Source organism: Nycticebus coucang, chromosome 16 (genome assembly GCF_027406575.1).
Source record: "Nycticebus coucang isolate mNycCou1 chromosome 16, mNycCou1.pri, whole genome shotgun sequence".
Taxonomy (NCBI): domain Eukaryota; kingdom Metazoa; phylum Chordata; class Mammalia; order Primates; family Lorisidae; genus Nycticebus; species Nycticebus coucang.
The window spans coordinates 39,541,474-39,560,251 of record NC_069795.1 but is presented as its reverse complement, the minus strand read 5'-3'; the positions used below and the strand labels follow the sequence as shown (position 1 = coordinate 39,560,251).

At 36.2% G+C, this 18,778-nt stretch overlaps 1 pseudogene; it reads left to right on the top strand.

Annotated features, from left to right (window-relative positions):
• LOC128567397 (anaphase-promoting complex subunit 1-like) overlaps positions 1–18,537 on the top strand; it is a 135,853-nt pseudogene extending 117,316 nt beyond the window's left edge.
• Positions 18,538–18,778: the final 241 nt, after the last annotated feature.

Below are 18,778 nucleotides of genomic sequence, written 5' to 3'. Positions count from 1 at the left end.
TTTTAGGCAACATGCAATAAAGTATTTAAGAATAAATGGTGACCTGTCTGCCAGATACCTCTCAAATGGTTGAGAGAAGAGAGTGGAGAAATAATGCAGGAAAATATTATTAGAAGATGGTAAATCTAGAAATATTACAAATGTTCATTGCAATTATAATACTCTTCTGTGCATTTAAATTTCAAAATTCTTGACTAAGATACGATATTTGAAGGTGACTAGCATTCTACATAAAAATATTTTTATTGAGAGTGTTTCTCAATAAGAAATAATGCTCAAGAATGGAAGAAAAAGTATCCAATGTACTCAGCCCTACTATGAAACTAATTTATGGCTTTCATATGAAAGCTATAACCCAGTTATAACCTAAAAATAGGGGGAAGGGGAGAGGGAGGGGAGGGAGGGAGGAGGATAGTCAGAGGGAGGGTGATTGGTGGGATTACACCTGCAGTGCATCTTATAAGGGTACATGTGAAACTTAGTAAATGTAGAATATAAATGTCTTAACACAATAACTAAGAAAATGCCAGGAAGGCTATGATAACCAGTGTGATGAAAATGTGTCAAACTGTTTATAAAACCAGTGTATGGTGCCCCATGATTGCATTAATGTACACAGCTATGATTTAATAATAATAAATAAATAAATAAATAAATAAATAATTAAAAAAAGAAATAATGCTATGTTTAATCATATTGTGGTGTCATCAACATATTCATTTAAGTAATTTTCTTTTTAACAGTTTATGTAATGAAACAAAGTTTCTAATTGTAAAATACCCAAAATATGTAAAATTCACAGAAATTTCTTCATAAAGCAAGTCCCTGGTTCATTTCACTGAGACAAAATTTCCTTGATACTGAAATCTGAGAAGAGTCTTGTAAGTAAGGAACATTGAAGGCCAAAGTTTCTCAAGAATATAAATGTGAGGGCGGCGCCTATGGCTCAAGGGGTAGGGCGCCGGCCCCATATGCCGGAGGTGGTGGGTTCAAACCCAGCCCCGGCCAAAAAAATAAAAAAAATAAAAAATAAAAATTTAACAAAGAATATAAATGTGAAAATACAAATTACCAATAAATGTTAGAAGTACAGTTAATACATTCAAAAATGCAAGGCTGTTTTTAATGTTTGATGTTTTTTCTGAAATAATTAAACATCCACTTATTATCATTCTTGAGAATAAAATATGAAAGAAAAAGTCATATAAGTTGAAAAGGAAGACCTATAAGTTATGATCCATAGACAACTTTATTATAGATGTAAAAATTTTTAAAAACTGAGAAAAATTATTGGATGTAGTAAGTGGTCTCAAAGAAAGATGCTGAGCATAGAAATTAAAATTTTGAAATAATTATTCTAGAATAAAGAAAAAAGATCAGTGAAATAGAATAGAGAGGATAAAAAAAGGCCAATGTATACAAATGCAGCCCAATTATTACAAAGGTGTTGGCATACTATAGTGGGGAAAAGATAGTCTTGTTAGTTAACAGAATTAGGTCAATGTCAGTCTATACTGAAAAAAAAATCAAACTAGCTTCTAACTCACAAATATATAGTGATAAATGCTGGTTGACAATAGTTATAAATATGCAAGGTGAAACAATATTTATATTAAAATATTGATGTTTAGATAAAATTAAAATGCACGGAGGTAAGAAAGTGTTCCTTAAGAAAAATGCAGAGCTTAAACTGTAAAGGAAAAGGTAAAAATTGGACTATATTAGAGTTGTAAACTTTCGTGTCTTAAAAGATACACTTAATATAATGCAAATTCACAGAAAAAAAGATGTGGCAACATATATAATCAGCAAACTTATCCTATCCAAATCTGTGAAAATTTCAGTGTATCAATGATGAAAATATAGACAACAATTTAAAAAATGGGGAAGAAAACCTCACTAATAAAGATATTCAACGACAAAGCATATGAAACCTTGTTAGCCTTATCATTTATCAGGGAAATTCAATTTAAAACCTCAATGAGCTATTACTACACTTGTTTAAAGATGTTTGAAAGTTAAAAATTTGTCTGGACCAAGTTTTGATAAATATTTAGTGCATCAGATTCTCTAACACACTGTAAGAGGAATGTAAATTGGAACAACCACTTTGCTAAAGCAATTTAGAATGATCTGCTTAAGAAAAATGTATGATTGTGTTATAACCCAGGTAGTCCACTCTTGTCCCCAGGTGCAGCAGAGATATATACAAGAATGTTCCTAGTAGCTATATTCATAGAAGTCTAATCTTACAGTAATCTAAATGAACAATAAAAGCAGAATTTATATAAAATGTGTGATTATTTATGTAAAGGAACAATAATAATAATACAATAATAAAAACAAATCAGCTAGAGCCAACAGACGGGCGTTGTGGCGGGCGCCTGTAGTCCCAGCTGCTCGGGAGGCTGAGGCAAGAGAATCGCGTAAGCCCAAGAGTTAGAGGTTGCTGTGAGCCGTGTGACGCCACCGCACTCTACCTGAGGGCGGTACAGTGAGACTCTGTCTCTACCAAAAAAAAAAAAACAAATCAGCTAGAGCCTAAGGTGATGGAAATGTTTTAGAATTAGTTTATGAGAGTGGTTCTACAATCTCTATAAATATATTAGTGTTCATTGAGTTCTACACTTAAAACAGATAAGTTTTATGATATTTAAATTATCAATGAAATTATTTTAAAAATTTATTCTCCAGAAAAGTATCAGTAAATTGGTACTAGAGAAGGAGATGACTAGAAACTTAATTAAACTATTTCTGTTGTTCGGGACAGGGTCTTGCTTTTTTGCCTGGTTAGAGCACAGTGGTGTCATCAGAGCTCACTGCAACTTCGTACTCCAGGGCTCATGTCATTTTCCTGCTTTAGCCTCTCGAGTAGCTAGGATTACAGGCAAATATCACCATACCAAGCTAATTACTATTTTTTAAATGTTTTTGTAGAGACAGTCTCATTATATTACTGAGGCTGGTCTCAAGCAAGTCTCCAGCCTCCACTTTCCAAAATGCCAAGGGTTACAGGCATGAACCACCATGCTAACCTAATTAAACTATTTTTTAAAAAAATACATTTTAACAGAGCTACTCTGTAGTTCATTCAATGTAGTAAAATCAATTAATCAGTCAATATACAAATATTTTTAAATGTATATAATTTCAATAATTTATTGTCTCTTTTTATTCTCAGAAGTGTCTTGGTTTGAACAATTGTGTTGTCACTCTAATCATACTTATTTGTTTCCACAGCTTTAAGAGCTTCTTTTTGTAAATTTTTGTCTAAAAGGATGGAACTAAAATAGTAATTTAATGCTAGTATGTCACATCAGGATTTTTAAAAGGGTGTTTAGATATTTGTTCAAATGATAATGAAAGTTATATTAGCCTCATATTTCCAATAACTGAAACTCAGATTTTTCCAAAATCCCAAAAAGTGAGCTATAGTTATACTCTGCTGCCTCCTCCACACACCTCAAGAAACTTGAATCTGTTATCCTAGATATTTTGCTAGTACTAATAAAGTATAGGTATGAATTACATTCTTTTTAGAAAAAAGAGCACACCATCAAAACCTTTTCCATAACAAGACCCCGTGTAATTTACAGCTCCTGTCCCTCCTTTTTGTTTTCTGGCTCTTTCCTGTTGTGTGTTCCAAGAAAATTCTATCACCTGCTCCCAGCAGCTTTAAGAGCTCCATCTTGGTTTTTTGTTTGTTTGTTTTTTGGAGACAAAGTCTCTCTTTGACACCCCTTGGTAGAGAGCTGTGGAGTCACAGCTCAGGGCAGCCTCCAACTCTTGGGTTTAAAGTGATTCTCTTGCCTCAACCTCCCAAGTAGCTGGGACTACAGGCACCCGCCACCATACCCAGCTATTTTTAGGGACAAGGTCTTTCTCTGGTTCAGGCCAGTCTTGAATCGGTGAGCTCAAGCTATCCACATGCCTGGGCCTCCCAGAGTGCTGGGATTACAGGCGTGAGCCACCGCGCCCAGCAAGAGCTCCATCTTGGTTGCCTTTACGTGGATTTTAGTTTCTTGCCAGCCTCAGATCAGGTCAGAGATGGGCCTCCTAGGCTTTATATTTTTACAAGACTGTCACCTTTTTAATTGGATTGATTTGGGGCTGTATTTTTATCTCTTCCTATTTCTTCCTCCGTTAAAAACAATTCCATTTAATATAAAAATCATGAATTGAAAAACTGTACTTTGTTGTGGCTTTTTGGTGTGAGTACCTAAGATTTAAATTGACTTTGTGTCTGCATGCTTGACTTCCAAGCTAAATAAACTCAGTGAACTTCGTTCTTTTGTCATTATTCAGCTTTTTATTCAAATTATAGTCTTCTCAACCTGGCCTAAAATAAATTCATATCTTGCTGATTCTCCCACAATCTTCAAAAAAAAATATATATATATCGAAAAGTATTATATGTGAATGAATAGTCATTATTTACTGAACAACTCTGTACTCTGTGACTTCCATGTGTGAATATGTCTGTAAACAAGTAAATAAGTGCAGCAGTTCCTAGTCCGTTCTACTTTGAATAACACGCATCAATGTCAAATTTTTAGAAACATGAACATAATGATATGAAGGCTTTATGGTTTATTGTACACACAAAATAGTCTACATTTCTTCACGAATGTTACAAGAGAAAACAAAGGTGCTTCAAAAATCACTTGTTATTTGACTTTAAGGTTATTCTTACAAGGGTACATGTGAAACTTACTAAATGTAGAATATAAATGTCTTAACACAATAACTAAGAAAGTGCTAGGAAGGCTATGTTAACCAGTTTGATGAAAATATTTCAAATTGTATCTAAAACCAGTGTATAGTGCCCCATGATTGCATTAATGTACACAGCTATGATTTAATAAAAAAATCGTTATTACTAATCTTATTTTTCAAATATTTATCATATTCTTTATCCTGTTAAATAATGTATTTTTTGCTAATGTATAGAAAATAAATAATTTAAATTATATGGCTTTCCATATATTCTCATTATTTTGTTCTGATTTCAAAATGTGAGAAAATCTTAATTTATTATCAATTACAAAACTGAGAATTTGCCTTATTGCTCAAGGAAACCAAAATATCTTCAATGTAATAGAAATTGTCCTTTTTAAAATTCTTACAAAGAATATAAGACATAAACTCACATGTGTCATGAAAATCTCTACTATTTAAAAGATTTATATAAAGGGATATTTTGCTATATAAATATTAATTTATTTTTTGTTTCTAATGCATTTGACCTTGATATAAATTGGAACTCCCAAGTGTATTTCCTTCCAGAGTGATTCTTCACTATGGCAGAACTTACTCAAGCACAGGTCTTTGTAAAGAACTCTGTGCTTTCATCTCTACGGAAATATAAAACAAAATGAGGTATTTACCAATTTAAGGCACTCTGTAATGTGCACATTGTACATTTCAAAACGGTGAAAAGAGGTAAAGAGTGGCTATTGCTTTATAGTCATCTTTAGGGAGAAGAAATAGCTATGAAATCTTTTGGCCTGGAATCTGAGTCTGAAAGTTTTGTGATAATGTACTGTCTACCAGCTTACCACATGTGACAGCTAATCAACCAGAAAAATAAAGATGCCTGGGTAGACAGTTCCCTTTAGAATGAATTCCTACATGTGGTGACCAACTAGCATCATATTTTGAAGCTTCCCTTATTAGCATTCCATCTTTTATTTAATATTTCAACTCTATGGTTTCTGCCATACCCTTGGTTTTATTACATGTGTTAATAAAAGTTCATGCAACATTACATTTAAAGAATGATCTCTGTCATAAAAGAAATTGATAAAATATTATGAATTCTCTAAGCATTTTAAGCATAAGTCTAAAAATTAAAAAATCAAGTGATAAATAGAAAAGGTTAATTTTAGACAAAAGTTTAATTTAATTACATAAAATATTCTCATAATCAAAGCTTGGAAATTAAACAAAACAAAGGTAACATGTGGAAACACACAATTTACCTCAAAAAATGCAATTGGCAAACAATTACTCTTACAGGTAATCAGTACAATGCAAATATTCATTGTTATGTGTCTCCTCATATTAGCAGAAATTCAAATATGTTCATATAGTTAGAGATTTCAGAAGGGGGCAAGGGAAAAGAGGGGGAATGAGAAGGCAAGAGAACGTACTCTGGGGTAGAACAGGTGCAGTGAAACAATACAGTCTAGAAGTCCATTTCTAGAAATTTATCAAGACATATTTGGTATCCAGATGGAAGCACGATTTCTTGATGTACACAGATGTTTAACTTTATCACAGCCTTGCTTTTATAAGCAAAAGAAATATTAAAAAAGAACAAAAGTTCAAGGAAAAGATTACTTCAATTATTTTGCATAGGTGGGGAAATATTTATTTAACTCTTTTTCTATAAATTTCATATTCTATCTAAAATTATACTTTAAAAAATCCAAGAAAATTACGCTTTATATTAAATAAAAATCAATTTCAACTCTCTATATGGTCAGAGGGTATGATCCCACAGTCAATACAGTACATTTTTGAAAGTTTTTAAATTTCTAAATATTTTAAGTTTTCCCTTCTCTACAATTAATGTATTATTTTCCTAACTAAAAGTAATAGTATCTTTTTATTCCTATTTAAAAGTAATAATAGGGGAATTCTGGGAAGATGGCTGACTGGTAGAAACTCTCGACAGAGATTCCTGAGCAGCGGGAGAAAAACTGGAGGGAATCAGACTCTATGAAGCCAAAGGTGGGGAGCTGAGCAAGAAAGAAGTTGGGCAAGCCGTAACTGAAGGAGCACAGTCCCCTGCACCCTTGTAAGGTGAATCAGTCTCATTTGTGCTCCTTGAGGTACAAGGCCCTGAGAAGGAACATTTCCAGTACTTGGGCTAGATGTGAGTTTTGGGGGATATTCTCTCCCAGCTCGCATAAGTTGTTTTGCTGAAAAATGCAGGCAGTCACGCCTTAAAGAAAAGAATGTGCCGAAGGGCCCTCGCCAAGTCATAGCTGGAGATAGATCACCTGCCTGGGGCAATGGACCTTTGCACTTAATTCCCTACCTCTATTTACACAATAACTTTCAGTTAGTCATATAGGGAAGTGGGCAAACAGAACAGACAACCCAGCCATTTGTGGTTTATCTCCATTATTGTTTATCTCCAAACAGGATATTCTTAGTTTAGAAAGATGTGTACATACTTTGCTGTATTAATGCTGATAAGGAATCTTGATGACAGTTCTGTTACCTTTTGTTTTCTTTATTCTTGGATTATTTTTATCTAATGAGTTTGGGTATATAAGAAAGTGAATAAAGACAAGTGATGACTGATGTGCCTGAGCGAGCACCAGCCATCCCTTTTAAAATCATTCATTTCATCTGTGGTGCTGCCTCTGCATCATCGATCAGTAGCCCAGTGGACAGTAATACCTAACTCCACGGAAGAACATTCAATAAAACAAATTACAGGTACAAAGCCTATTGACTATAGGATGGGAGACCCCCTCCCCCAAGCAGGAGGCCTGCCACAGGCTATCTGCAAATGAGCAGGGAACAAAGACCTTTCATTTTACCTTGCTGGAGAGAGCTGATAAACTTCAAATCTCTTTCTCCAGGGAGGTCCCACTTATGAACCTAGACACCACCTCACCAGGCATAAAATTGAACAGATATTTTCCCCCACAAGTCCAAACTCCCAGTCCACCCTTTCCCCCTTGCATGGTGGTCTAAAGTTCTGCCTCATGAAGAGCATAGAGTGTTTGGTCTTGTCCTGAGAAATCTGGGCATAGTATGGACCACCAACCATCAGGATAGAATCTGTGTCTAATGGAGGAGAAAAAGGGTGTGGGAAGAAAGGGACACTTGGCGGGAGAAGGAGCAATTCCCTGGTTATGAGTATGCCCAGCCAGTGGTGGTGTTGACCTTCAGTTCGGGCTGTGTCTGGCAGAACAGAGTACAGAACCCCCAGCTCTAATGGCACCCACAGTAGGAGAGTGGTTGCCCCATATGCACTGAATTTGGCAGACAGGGCTGGTCTCCAGCCCCTACTTAGCCTGCAAGCAGAGGCTTGTTCGGTGTGGACTGAGACCTGAGGGCAAGGGCATGGCCCCTTGATTCCAACAGAACCCTCAAGCAGTAGCTTACTGGGTGTGAACCAAGACCTGAGAGGTAGGGCATGGTCCCCTGTCTCCAGCACGGCTGGTGCACAGAGGCTTACCAGGTGAAGACTGAGACCTGAGGGTGGAGTGCATTGCCCTGACTCTAACAGAGCCTGCGAACAGAGACTTGCCTGGCAGTGGACTGAGACTGGCAGGTGGGGGCATGTTCCCCTGACTCCAACTGGTCTGGCAAGAAGAGGCAAGCTGGATGTGGGCTGAGACCAAAGGGAGGCCCAGTGCCCTGATTCCAACAGAGCCTGCCTACAGAGGCTTGCCAGGCAGTGGACTGAGACAGGCAGGCCAGGGCATGGGTCCCTGACTCCATCTGGTCTGGCAAGCAGAGGCTAGCTGGGTGAGGATTGAGATCTTTGGGTGGGGGCGTGGCCCCTGGCTACAACTGGGCCTGTGGTCAGAGAAGTGTACAACAGTGTGGACTGAATCTGGCAGGTGAGAGTGTGGATCCCTGGCTCCAATTGTGCTGTTGGAGACATTTGAATCCCTCTCTGTTGAGCAGGTTTGCACAGCCTGAGACAATTTAATTGGAACCTGTGTCTGGGGCTGTCCACTCATGGACATTCTGAGGTTGACCTTCAAAGTTCTAGTAGAGGAAATGAACTGAAGGGTGGGTGTCACAGCTATTTGTATCACAGTTGAGATTTATACCTAATACTGTGGTTTCCTGGGATAGAGTAGAGATTGGCAGATATCAAAACAAAGCTAGCTTGCACTATCTCACCAAGTAGATCCTCAGAGTCTCCAGCCAAAACTCTGAAAGGGGCTTTTGTAAGGTTGTAGGACACAAGCCACAATTACAAAGCCTAGCACTTTGGTAAGGGGCTATCTCTACTACCAGGGGACCCCAATTCAATTTTACCAGTTCTAATAACCTACCAGTTCTAATAACAAAATGGTAGAAAATAAACACCCAACAGAAGAACTCTGGTAACATGAATAACCAGAGTAGATCAACCCCCCTGACCAAGAAATGACAAAGGAGATACAACTGAAAATGCCATGTATAGACAAATGGCAGCAATGTCAGAAATAAAATTCAGAATATAGATTGCAAATAAGGTAAATAGAATGGAAGAAAAGACATAGAAATTGATTCCAAAGAGTAGTTTTAAGTTGTCTCAAGAAATTAATGAATTCAAAGCCCAAGTCATCAAAGATATGGACATAAAGAGAAAAGAGATAGCAGAGCTCAAGGAAATGAAGAAGTTAGTTGAGGACCTCCAAAATACAGTAGAATTCCTCAGTAATAGTGTTGACCAGGCAGAAGACAGGATCTCTGAAACTGAAGACAAAGCTTTTGAACATTCCCAAACACTCAAAGAGGCAGACAAATGGAGAGGAAAAACTGATCATTCCCTGAGAGAGTTGTAGGATCACTCCAAAATATTAAACATTGGTCTTATAGGAATTCCCGAAGGTGAAGAGGATGGTCCTAAAGGTACAAATGCTATACCCCAAGATTTTTTGGAGAATTTCCCAAGCATTGCAAGAGATACATAACTTCAGATAGAACCCCAGCAAGACTCAATCCAAATAAAGCATCTCCTAGACACATTGTGATTAACTTTGCCGAAGTTAAGATGAAGGAGATCTGCAAACAGCCAGATGCAAGAAAAGCTGCAGATCTCTCAGCGGAATGTTTCAAGACAGAAGAAGATGGTCATTGACCTTCAATCTCCTAAAACAAAACAACTTCCAGCCCAGGACCCTGTATCCAGCTAAACTGAGTTTTAATTGTGATGGAGAAATCAAATACTTTAATGACATAGTCATGTTGAAGAAATTTGCCATAACTAAATCAGCTGTCTAGGATATTCTCAGACCCATCCTCCATAATGAGCAGCCCAATGACCTACCTCCAAAGAAACTCACCCAGAAATTTTTAAACAAAACTCAACTTCCACAGTGGTGAAAGGATTAAAAATGTCAAATGGACATCCGAATATCATGATACCCAAAACACAACCAGGCTTATAAATTCTCTCTATTAATGTGAATGGTTTAAACTGTCCTCTAAAGAGGCACAGGCTGGCTGATTGCATACATAAACTCAGATCAAATATCTTCTGTATACAAGAACCTCATCTTACCTTAAGGGATAAAAATAGACTCAGGGTATCACTTAGTTCAATGTAAACATTTCACATTGTATATCAAAGCAATACCCTGAACCCCATAAATGCATCAATGTACAAAATTATGATTTAATAAAAAATAATAAAAAAGTAATAATATAACTTTGCTTACATACCATTTTTCTGATTACTTTATTTAGAATTTATTCTTCCAAATTTTCAGAAATGAATTATTTATCTTTGGCAAGGTATTCTGTGATTTAAACTAATAGAGCTTATAACCAAATTATACAATTTGGAAATACTTTCGTTAATTTATAAGTTTATTTTCAGACAATTTATTTAAATTTAATGTGATTACATCAGCTTTCTAAAACTGTTCACTTACCTATAAAATACATTGGCAAAATAAATTTTGAAAGCTGGTTTTCTTAACTTAATTAAACAAATACTTCTGTGGATACTGCTAAGTAGTTAAAGGATTATATGGAAGGTAAGTTGATTCAATGTAATTGAAACAAATTTGAGAGCAATTGTGTTCTTGAGCTCAAACGTGAATTCACAAGATGCTGGATTTTTTTCCATCAAATAGTTATTCTGGATTATGTATGTAAAATGACAATAAAAGCATTAACTTAAAAAATTATTTGGTTGTCTTATAGCATAGTACTACAAATTTCTACACTTAACTATTCTCTATTCTTTTAAAATTAAGGGAAGTACAGGGTGGCTCAAAAATTGTAAACACATAAGGAAAGTCACCATACATAAAGTTACCATACATAAGGAAAACAAAAAAATGTAGCTAAATGTACCTTTATGTACAAAATATTTATTGCAAAATTTTACAAAAATATTTACAAAATATTCTCTATGTGTCAGTCACCTTTTTATAGAATTGTAAAATTCTATGAATTGTAATGAATAATTTGCACATCTGTTAAAAGATATTTTGTAGCTTTGAAGCAGGTGTTTTCAGATTCATCCCTAATGAAGCATGAATCAAACCAAAGAAAGACTTCTAGAAAGCCAAACTCAGCTGTCCTGATAGCTAGCTGGCCAAGAGGGTTGACTAGGCCCAGGCGAAATCAAGAGAGGTCCCAAATCAATACATCTGCCTAGATGATTAGTGGACTCATAAGAAATAAAAAACATTTTTTAGTCATTAGGTTTCAAGGTGGATTGTTACAGAGTACTAACTAACTGGTACTACTGTAAATGAATCAAACAGGGCTGATTCACACCATGACCCTTGGATGTGTCCATCTTCTCACTAATGTGAATTAGGATGTCAGGCAAAGGAGAACAATAAAAGTCCTGCCATTTTCTTTTAACCCCCCATTTCCTTCCTGCCCTCAAAGTTTACTTTTGTTCTTTCCAGCCTAACAGACTTTGTTTTTAAGCACTGGGTCCCAAATTCCATTTTAAATTCAGGAAATAAGTATGTCCCATGTCATTGCTATGATTTTACTGACCTGGAAAAAGTATACCAACCATACATATATAACAAGTTAACTATTAGGAGAGTAAATATTTTATTTTGTTTACATTGTAACTAAAAAAATTATATATCCTCAACATTTTCCTTGCCTTACCTCTTAATTACTAAATAAAAGTCTATTAAATTCATTCATTGAATGAAAGCAAATGGCCACAAATTAACTATTGAATTAGTTCTCAAATACTTAAACATTTTATCAGGAAAAGCTCTTGATGAGCATGCATGGGGCCTTCCTATTCATTAAGGCTGCCTTCTAGAAATGTGAATCTGGGAGCCATCTTTGTAAAGCAGGTGAAGTGGACCACTGGCCTGGGAAACAATGAAACTAATGTTTGGGTGGAGCAGAGGGATCCCCAGTTATTTCAAAATGATGATTGCTTATCATAGCACTCAATTATCACAGTCGGTTATATGACTGCTATGCTGAGTATTAAAGCAATTTATCTGTTGCTTATTAAAAACTCATTAAAATGAAAATTTATTACATGAGAAAGGTAACACATTAAGACATGGTATATATTAACAATTTAGCATGTATTATACTATCCTAAGGTTCCCATAAATGATCTGTTGACAGAGCTCTTAGAAGAAACAGTCACTTGCACTTTTAATAAAAGGTTTCTTAAACTCAAGATGATTCTACGTTAATTCTTCACCTCCTTCACTTACTAAGGTGAAGTATCTCCCATCTTAGTAAATGATACTCATTTAGTTCCTCAAGAAAAGAAACTAGTAGTCTTCTTTCATTCCTTTATGTTTCCATAGTCTCATATTGAAGCCAACACCAAGTCCTGTAGATTGTTTTATTATCCTCTGAAGAAACTTTTCCAGTGAATTCTAATGCAGTCTAAACATCTTTTTTTTTTAACACATCTACTTCTCCTACACTACTCTTAGGATTCCTATCTTAGTTCAAACTGTTCATCATGCTAACTTTTCTGTTCCATACATCACTAAGTCTACTCCTATGCATGGATTCTATGTTGCCCTTTCTGTGCCTGGAAAGCTGTTCCTCAGTAACTTCTTATAGCTATCACTTTCTTCTCATTCACACTCCCTCATATAATATAATATATGATAAATTAATTAATAAATAATAATTATTTATTAATTATTATTTTATATATTAATATATATTATTTTTATATATTATTATAATTATAATATAATAATATATAATTATATATTATTATAATTATAATATAATAATTATAATATAATTATTATATAATATAATATAATCCTAAGAGTATATATATTATATAATTATTATATAATTATAATATTATTTAATTATTTTAATAATTAATAAATTAATAAATATAATCTTCCCCGACCATTCCATCTGAAGTAGCTCCCCAAACTTGTCAAACTCTACACTCTATTATAATTTTCTGAGAATGTATCAATGTCTGAATAATAATTATTTTTGTTATTTTTATTTGTGTGTATATATTATTTCTGTCTTAATCTATAAAATATATCCAAAAGAATATCAGTGTTGTTTATCTTATCTATCACTATATCCCAAGTGCATGCAACACATTAATACATTAATATGTCAAAATTATTCAAAAAGTTACTTAAAGAAGCATACTAAAAATGTTGATACATTTTATTCTATTGCACAATTAAAGAAACTTTGTTGACCAAATACATGTATGGCATTCAATATAAAATCATAATTATTGTCAAATGTAGGAATTTTGAAAATCCTCAACTTTTGAATAAAATATAAGAAGATCATGACAGGATTTCTTTTAAAATATATTTGTATAGTTGTCAACATCTTTGGTATTTTCTGAATAGGAACAAAGAAGTGGTATTATGCCTCCTAGGTGAAAATTTTTAGCTGAATATATTTATATTTTTTAGTAAAATATGTTTACAAATATATAACTTTTTAAAACTTATTTTTACATAAATAAAAATATTTTTAATTTATTTTTACATAAATAATAAATTTTATTTATTTTTTAATTTATTTTTACAAAATATAAAAAGGCAGTAATTATAATCTCTAATATAATAAATCCTCCTCCCCACACAGAGATATTGGTAAGATATAGTCATTATTTAAATAGTATTTAAGTTTTCCAATTTTTTATTCATCTTTAAGTAGGTACGTGTATTATATAATAACTATAAGTAGGGGAAAAGAGTGGATTTTATGTTAGAAAGTAAAGATATTTACATATGATATAGTCTCTATTCTCAAGGAAGTTAATCTAGGTATAGATACAGGCATGAAATTAAATGACTAAAATGCAACAGTGGTATGTTAAAGGCAGACATGATATGTTCATAGCTTGACAGGGAATACCATGGTGGTAAGTTTCCAACATATGAAATGGAATGTGGAGATGAAGGCAAGAGGACTGATGAGGGCCACAAAATTGAGGAGGTGATTCCTGAGCTCAGTTCTAAAACTGCACTGGTAATTAGCAAAGCAAAGGAGTGAATGATTCGATGACTGGAGAAAGTGATTCTTCAAAGTCACAATTTCAGGTCCACACTAAGCAGTCTGTGTTATAACCCATCACATTCATGAGACAAATGACAAATAAATTCCACTCTGAGTGATAACTGGGTCCTTCTGGAGCACTGTGAACATTATACCACTTGACAAGCATCTGAACCACTACTTCTTCTTTTTTTTTTTTTTTATTGTTGGGGATTCATTGAGGGTACAATAAGCCAGGTTACACTGATTGCAATTGGAGGGATCAACTTAACTGCTTGCAAACATGTTTGTACTAACTGAGAGGTGGCAATTTCAGGAATAGTGATACTAACCATGGAGCCATTACTCAGTTCCAGAGTTACTCTGTTATGAACAGGATCTCTGGCAGAATGAATATAAGTTCTAATTTGTTGAAAAGTACAATCCTCCTTATAGAGAGGATCATGAAGTTTTGAAGAATCCCTCAGTTCTGGAACTGGAGACAATAGAACAACTTCATCCACTGATCCATGTAGTTTACTAAGAGGCTTAGGAGTACTAACGCCATCAAGTGGGTCACTTTCTCCAGTGGGTCAGTTTCTCCAGCTTTTAGCACCCCAAAAAGCAACGCCTTCTGAGACTGGATCTGATGATGACTGGGAATATTTACTGAATTCAGACTACCACCAGAATGTTGAGTCTCATCTATGAGCAGATCTTTATGTTTGGGTTCTTTGGAAGTTTCGCAAATTAAGGGTGAAGATTTTTCACAGAACCTCAGTCTGGATTCTTCTATGCTCCTCTTTCCTCATATAACTGCAACTTTTTTGTTCTTCACCTTGTCTATGAGGATCTTAAGTTGAATACTTTAATGGGAGAAGGAATTTGTTCACTTATTGACCTTCTTGTTCAGCTGGTAAGGGACTTGAAATTGGGGCCTTATGTAGATCATTACTAGAGAGACTACGCAAACACTTGTCAGAACAACGGGACAAGTGTGCACAATTAAGGCCAATCAGGTTTTCTGCACCATCCACCATTTTTTTTACTTCTGAGCTGCCTAGTATTTATCAGTGGGTGAGTTCTTATCTTAAGGGAGAAGGAATGCCATCTTATCCTTACCTCCCTGGAATCCGTGAAAGAAGCAGACTCACTGTCTTGAATATAGCACTGTATACACTTGGTGATGAGAGCTCTGTTTCTGATGATGCCTCACAATATTTGTCCAGAATAACTACAGGCCCCTCCAGAAGTCACAAGCAGAACTAGAGGAAAACAGTTTCTAGCCTGGCTGAAAGATTAGTTGTCTGGATGACTAGTGTAGGGTTCACTTTAAGACATCTGGAAACCCTTCCCTTTGGAGTTGCTCTTCCTATCAGAGATGCAATTTATCACTGTTGTGAGCAGCCTGCTTCAGACTGGCCAGAAGCAGGATCTTGATTGAATGTCAGGATCTTTTCAAGCAGGCCTTCGAAGGAAACTTACCCAAAAGGAAATCTGTACTCTCATCAGATGTTCCTTCAGGAACAGAAACTGAGGAGGAGGAGGAGGATGGCATGAATGACATGAATCACGGGGTTACGTCATTGATATAGAGTGAAGATTTCAGGGTGCAGGGTGTGCAAAGGCTTTTCAGAGTGTGCATCCCGTCCGTGTCAACATAGTGCAGTATCCAGAACTCAGTGAGCACGAATTCATTGAAGAAAAAGAAAACACCTTATTCCATTGTGTCAGCAAATTATGGCCTTTCCTGTAGGATGAGGAATGTTTACCTTGTTTCATACCATCCTGTTCCAACAGAGCCATTGCCTATTCCTAAATTGAATGTGACTGGGCATGCCGCTCCTCAGAACACAATGGTTGACATTAATAGTTGAAATATTGATGTGCCTCCCAACATGACAAGCTGGGCCAGCTTCCATAATCGTGTGGCTGCTGGCCTGAAGATAGCCCCTGCCTCCCAGTTCAACTCAGCATGGATTGTTTACAATAAGCCCAAGCATACAGAGTTAGCCAATGAAAGCCAGCTTTCTTATGGCCTTGGGTCTGAAATAGCACCTTACAAAGCTGGCTATTCTCAATATCCATGACTACTTGACCAAGGGTCATGAAATGGCAAGCATTGGACTGCTACTTGGTGTTTCTGCTGCAAAACTAGGCACCACAGATATGTCAATTACACAGCTTCTTAGTATTCACATTTCTGCTCTCTTGCCTCCAACATATACAGAGGTAGATGTTCCTCACAACATCCGAGTGGCTGCAGTGGTTGGCATTGGCCTTGTGTATCAGGGAACAGCTCACAGACATACTGAAGAAGTCTTATTGGGCTAAAATAGGACATCCCCCAGGTCCTGAAATGAAATACTGCACTAACAGAGAGTCATACTCATTAGCTGCTGGCTTGGTCCTAGGCATAGCTTGCTTGGGCCACAGCGTTAATTTGATAGGCATGTCTGATCTCAATGTTCCTGAGCAGCTTTATCAGTACATGGTTGGAAGACATAGGTGCTTTCAAACAGGAATGCACAGGGAGAAACATAAATCTCCAAGTTATCAAATCAAAGAAGCAGATACCATTACTGTGGATGTGACTTGTCCAGGTGAAACACTAGCTTTGGCTATGATCTACTTAAAAACTAATGACAGATCCACTGCAGATTGGTTTTGAGCTCCTGATACCATGTATTTGCTAGACTTTGCGAAACCAGAATTTCTCTTGCTTAGGACACTTGCTTGCTGCCTGATTTTGTGGGATGGTATTTTACCAAATTCCAAGTGGTTTGATAGCAATGTTCCTCAAATTATAAGAGAAAATAGTATCTCTCTCAGTGAAATTCAATTGCCTTGCTCAGAGGATTTGAATTTGGAAACTTTGTCACAAGCACACGTGTACATAATTAAAGGAGCCTATTTGTCTCTGGTTTTTGATTTGCTGGCTCAGAAAATTTATCAGCATTTAACTGTTTGCATAAATTTTCAAAAGATTTTATGACTTACTTGTTTGCACCTAATGCTTCTGTTACAGGTCCTTACAACCTAGAAACCTGCCTCAGTGTGGTGCTGCTGTCTCTGGCCATGGTAATGGCTAGCTTGGGAAACCTAAAGGTTGGTAGCTTTGTCATTTCTTGCACATGAAAATGAGTGGTGAAATGAACTATGGTTTTCACTTAGCCCACCACATGGCCCTTGGGCTTCTGTTTGGGGGAGGGGGAAGGTACTCTTTGAGCACATCAAACTCTTCCATTGCTGCTCTTCTTTGTGCCCTGTACCTGCACTTCCCAGCTCACAGCACTGACAGCTGGCATCATCTCCAGGCTCTCCAAACCTTTACGAGCTAGTTGCAGAACCAAGGCTTCTAGTGCCTGTGGATATGGACACAAATACGCCCTGTTATGCCCTCTGGGAAGTTACTTACAAGGGCACTCAGTGGTATGAACAAACCAAAGAAGAATTGATGGCTCCTACCCTTCTCCCAGAACTCTACCTTTTAAAGCAGGTTAAAGTTAAAGGTCCAAGATACTGGGAACTGCTCATAGATTTAAGCAAGGGAACACAACACTTGAGGTCTATCCTTTCCAAGGATGGGGTTTTATATGTTAAACTCAGAGCAGGTCAGCTCTCTTACAAAGAAGATCCAATGTGGTGGCAAAGTTTGTTGGCAACAGACTGTTGCTAATAGAAACTCTGAAGCCTGGGCTTTTAAGCCAGAAACCATTTCAGCATTCACTTCTGAGCTGACACTTACATCATTTGCTGAACATTTCTGCAAGCCAACTGTGAACCTGAGTCAGAAACAGGAAATTCTGGATCTGTTTTCTTCAGTACGCTATGATTGTGTTACTCAGGAGACCCCAGAGATGTTGCCTGCATACATAGCAATGGATCAGGCTGTAAGAAAGCTTGGAAGAAGAGAAATGTCTGAGACTTCTGAACTTTGGCAGATAAAACTGGTGTTAGAGTTTTTTCAGCTCCTGAAGCCATCAGAAGTGGCTGCAGCATCACCCGAAGCGAGGGCTGTTTATGAACTCTGAGTTCCTCTCTGCTGTGAAGTGCACTATTGATAATACCCCGGATCAGTGGCTACAAGCTGGGGGCAATATGTGTCCGCATGCCGACCTCAGTGGACGGGCCTTTGAGGAGTCTCAGCTGAGCATGCTGGCCTACTTCCTTGTTTACCACTCAGTGCTGGCTCTACGGCCCCTGATGTCTATAAGACTAGAAGGGAAGACAAGCTTTGCTGAACTACTCTTCAAATTTAAACAGCTGAAAATGCCAGTGCGAGCTTTGCTGAGATTAGCTCCTATGCTGCTTGGAAATCCACAGCCAATGGTGATGTGTCCATGTCTGAACCTATCATGAAATGAGACTTCCTCAGAAAAACATGACCAAACATCAAAACTAGGGCATTATTTGTAAGTTTTATAACTAGGAGCAAATGAGCTGCATATACTTAAATGTATTTTAAAATCTATGTGTTTTAAATATTCCAGAAAATCTGTTGCTGTCAACATAAACATGATATGATATATAAAAGTGAGTTAAAATTTACTTTTGTTAATAAAACATTTTGGTTTGTTTTCATAAAAAAACAAAAAAAAAG